The sequence below is a fragment of the Meriones unguiculatus genome, chromosome 10, assembly GCF_030254825.1.
Source record: "Meriones unguiculatus strain TT.TT164.6M chromosome 10, Bangor_MerUng_6.1, whole genome shotgun sequence".
In the NCBI taxonomy this organism is placed as follows: domain Eukaryota; kingdom Metazoa; phylum Chordata; class Mammalia; order Rodentia; family Muridae; genus Meriones; species Meriones unguiculatus.
This window is the reverse complement of record NC_083358.1, coordinates 34616645-34621560: the sequence shown is the minus strand read 5'-3', so window position 1 is coordinate 34621560 and position 4916 is coordinate 34616645. Positions and strand designations below refer to the sequence as shown.

The 4916-nt window shown below is 42.1% G+C and overlaps 1 pseudogene; it reads left to right on the top strand.

Annotated features, from left to right (window-relative positions):
- The first annotated feature begins 3275 nt into the window (after window positions 1-3275).
- Window positions 3276-4221, top strand: LOC110562842 (sentrin-specific protease 2-like; annotated as a pseudogene).
- Window positions 4222-4916: the final 695 nt, after the last annotated feature.

The following is a 4916-nucleotide window of genomic DNA, read 5'->3' as shown; positions in this document are numbered from 1 at the left end:
GCAGGTCAGAGGATGTCTCAGGAGGCTTGGCTCTGCCCTTTTACCTTGGGTTTCCCAGGGATGGCACAGAGATGGTTGTGTTTCCAGGAAACAGATCGCCAGGCTGAGCCATTTCATTTGTCCCACATTCTGATTTGATCCTATCAAAGTGTATTTAATAAATGAAGGTTCAACAGAGGTTAAAACAGATGTTATATGGATTTATACAGACACAATAATGGATCTAGATGTTTGGAAAGTGAAAAAAGCTGCTATAAGCACATTTAAACACATGGGGTTTGCAACATTGTTCTCTGTCCTGCAAAACGTGCTGACATAGAAATTTCTCAGACTATTTCTAAAAGCCTTTCTCAAAGGACACCTAACTTTAGTTACTATATTTTCTTCTAATTTTGTTTTGTACACTTTAATGTGTTTTAATGTGTTTTAATTATTTGATTCAGTTATTTTTTTTTGAGAACAGATATAGGCTTAGTACAAATCCTAGCTCTTATTTTTAAAGGTTTATATTTATATGAGTGTTTTTCTTGCATGTGCAAAAGTGTAGCATGTGTTTGTGTGTATGTTTGTTTCCTGCTGAATCTGGAAGAGAGCCCCAGTTTTACTGCCACAGGAACAGGTAGTTCTAAGCTGCCATGTTGGAGTTAAAAATCAAATTGGGGTCCTCTGGAAGAGCAACATTCTTAACCACAGAGCCATCTCTCCTGACTCACCAATAAAAACAATTTACATTTCTTTGTTTGTGTGTGTGTGTGTGTGTGTGTGTGTGTGTGTGTGTGTAAGATCAGGCATGTGTCAAAGCATGAATGTAAAGGACAGAAGAATGCCCTCAGGAATAAATTCTCTTCCTCTACCAAGTGGGTAATAGGGATTAAATCTGGTCATCAGGCTTGCTGGCAAATCCCTTTACATGATGAACTGTGCACTGTCCCAGCCTTTATTATCCTGGTCCATATTCCCTTCCTCATACTCTCTTCCTCCCTCTCTTCTTTGTCTTTCCATTTTTCACCTCACCAATTTCGTTTTTTTCTAAGTGCTAAAATTAATTTAGTAAACAAGAATATTGGAGAACATAACACACGGGGAGAATCACAGATCTGCTTCATTTATGCTCATTGAATTGAGCCAATTATTAGGTAATTTTTCATAACGAATTATAAAAAATAATAACAAGTAGTCACTTAAAACATCAGTCACCAGCTGTATGTTTTTAATATTGTCCTTCAACTGAATTCTTCCCAGGGATTTATAAAGAAGGCATTCCTGGTTTGTGATTTTTATCACTATTGTCAGAACGAGTTTCTTTCTCAACACAGGATGCAGGCCCAACAGGACACTGATTGATGCCACTATTGTTAAAGAATCAATTGTTGGAAAGTTTCTGTCAACCAGGTCTCAGAGCATAATTGTCTAAGTTATTAATAAGCATGTTCATGTAAGTGTCAGCTGCTAATGCAAATATCATTGGAATCCGAGTCATGGAAAAGCAATGGTATTTTGTTTGCTACAATTAAATTTCCTACACAGACAGGGGACTCTTCCCTAACAGTCATGTGCCATAGGATGGGTAGATCAGGAGACCCTAAACAACCCTCTCGTCACAGAGCTCAACAACTCAAAAGCCATCCCCTGCTCTGTCACTGGTATCAGTCAGGTGATGATGACAACTCAGGGTAGAGCTGGCTGAGGTTCCCCATGAGTCAGGGTCCATATTCTGAGGGGCTAGAATGAGGAAGTAAGGTGAATTGGACATTGACTTCCTTAGTTTCTGCCTAGAGGAATATGCACTGCCTGAGCTACATTTTTGCAGAAATGCACCACAAGTTTGCATTCATTCACAAGTGGAAAAGGGAAAGGGGGTGTGTCTAAATACTTCCAAGGATACAACCCTCTCTCCTAGGCACCAAATTTCAGAAAAATGAAATGTAGTGAATCTACTATTCTTCCCAATACACTCTCCATTTCTGAAGACAGGACTATACTTCTGTCCCATTAGGTTCTTACTAACTTTGGGTTTGCTTCAACATTTGGAACAGGCAAAGCCTAACAAGAACCTAAGGGAAAGAAGGAAGCCTTAAGATCCTTTACAAGAGTGACAATAGGAGGAGCCTACACTCACCGTACAATGCCATCATGATGTGTCAAACTATATCACAACCAGATGTGGAACCTGGAAGCCCAAAGCCAGAGCAAGAACTGAGGAACACAGCACTTCTGCCTCCAGTGCATTGGCTGTGCAACCTGGCTCTTCAGGCAACTTTCTTTCATTGTGATTTCCACAAGTTTGGACTCTACCAAGGCTCATTGTGGCCTGGAGCCCAAATTCTGTCTCTCTCCCCACTCCCCACCCTAAAGAAAATTTCGATTGAGTTTTCTACAGTCAGGACTGCTACCACAAAAAGAAAAAGAGCACATTGAAAATTTGTCAGCTGGGTACTCTTTCATAATGACACCTACATCTTCATAATGAGACCTACATCTTCACAGTCTTTATTGTCCAACTCTCTTAATATCCCATCTGACGCCAACTCCAAAGGCAAAACTAAATCTGTGCTCTTCAGCCTGCATTTTCTGACCATGAACATACATGTCCAGTATGGATAAGACATCTCCTAGTGATCCTTCTACCATCAAGAAGACATCAAACCAAGAATACCCACAGAAAGTCCAACAGACATGGACTTTGACTTGGAAACCAGAAAGGTGTAGGAGAGCTAATGGTGAATAACTGAAAAAATGGAAGCCAAGTATTCCTTCTCTGTTGTATCACAGACAACAGTGTGAAGTCGTGAGCCCTGAACACCCACCTAAGGATCAAAATAGAAAATGGCAGTTTGAGGGAGAAAATAACTTTCCATCTGAAGAAGGACCTGAGCCTCAGAAGAGGGTGAAAGAGGAAAAGGTTGAAATGTACCTTGGGTGTAAAGAGCTGGTCCAGGGTCAGATATGCAATGCCCAGGAACAGGGTAGAGTACACGGAAATCCCAGAGAGTACAACCAAAACCCTCAGGAAGAGGATACGACTGAGGTGAAGCTTTTTGATGGTGACAAGAGACTCAAGCATCCCTTCTGCAACAAAGAAGAACATGTTCAGAAACACCACAAAGAAAAATACCAGAGGTTATTGGAAGAGCTTCAACCTAGTGGTGCTCTGAGCTCTGACCCTCACAGCATTCACTTAAGCCCTGTGGACACCGAGAAGGACATCAAAAGTGTATACTGCCAAAGTCTCAGTTCCAAACCAAATCATTCTGAGTCAAAACAGCCTGTCGGTGATGCCCCAAAAGAAGATCAGTTACCAATCAAAGGTGAAAAAAAGGTGCTCAGAGGTAGATATATGTCATCTAGAGAAGAGAGAACAAGCAAACATCAAAGAGGAGAAAAGGAGACTGCACCCCCAGCCAGACTTCCTGAGAAGAGCCCAGACCCAGCTCTTCACAGACAGGGTCAGCAAAGACACCCTCAACAACAACAAAATGCCAACACCAGAGGCCAAGAAAAAGGGTAGCACAGATCAAGAGGAGAGAGGAGAGCTGGACCGTGCCTCTGACATCACAGCAGAAATGGAGAAAGAAATTCAAAATGCCCTTGGCCCAGGGCCACAAGATGAAGTTTTGAGCTGTGCTTTTAAACTGCACATCACTAGAGCAGACATGCACACACTTAAGGACATGCAGTGGCTCAATGATGAAGTCATCAACTTTTATATGAACCTACTCATGCAAAGAACCCAAACTCAAGGTTGCCCCACACTGCATGCATTTAACACCTTCTTTTATACCAAACTAAACAGTGGGGGGTACAAATCTGTAAAAAGGTGGACCCAGGCCATAAACCTTTTTGAGAAAGAACTGATTCTGGTGCCCATACACCTGGACGTCCACTGGAGCCTGGTGGCGGTAAATTTAAGAGAGAAGAGCATTGTCTACTTAGACTCGATGGGGCAGGAAAGACCTGACATTCTTAAGCTGATTTTCCACTATCTGCAGGATGAGAGCAAGGCGAGAAGGAATATAGATCTGAACCCTTTGGACTGGAAGCAGTACAGCATGACAGCAGAGGAAGATTCCCCAGCAGCTGAATTGAATTGACTGTGGACTGTTCATGTGAAAATACGCAGACTGCATCTCAAGAGGCCAGCCCATCACCTTCTCTCAGAGGCATGTGCCTCTGTTTAGGAAGAAGACGGTGTGGGAAATCCTGCACAGCTGCTTACTGTAGCTGTGCCCACCTGGCTGCTGAGGCTGCCCTACAGCCTTTCATGAATGTGGCTAAGGACTTCAGACAGGGTGGGTTGAAGAGCCTTGACACAGGACTGGAAAAAGTGGGTGATGCCCCACACTCCTCTGTGTAGTGCAAACCTGGAGCAAGGAAGAGTTAACTGTATCTGAAGCAATCATCAAGATGGATGTGCCCGCCACAATTAGAAACATTCAACCCACACAACACAACATGGGCACAAGCATGCTGCTTCAGAGATTTTCTTTGTTAATAAGGTCAATGTTTGGATTCTTCTTTCAATTATTTTCCTCTTTTATTTTTTGTTTTGTTTTGTTTGGTTTGGTTTGATTTGATTTGGTTGGTTGGTTTTCTTTGTTTTTGTTTGCTTGTTTGTTTTTTTGTAATTTTGCTGTTCTTGTATATAGGTTTTAGCTAATGGCCAGAGGCTATTTTCAGTGCTTTTTAGGGTTTAATTCTCTACTGTTTGCTTGAACTCTTTGTATCCAAAATGACTGTCAATCCAAGTGCCAGCCTCCACTGCGGATCAGGCTAGGTGCTCTAATTGAAGAAAGGGGTGAGGGGACAATACAGGAGTTTCACAGTATTGTTGAACTCTGACCATGTGACCTAGGTTGGGGTTCAGCTACGAGTACTAGGAAAAGCATCACAGATGTTTCATGATACATTATTTCCTG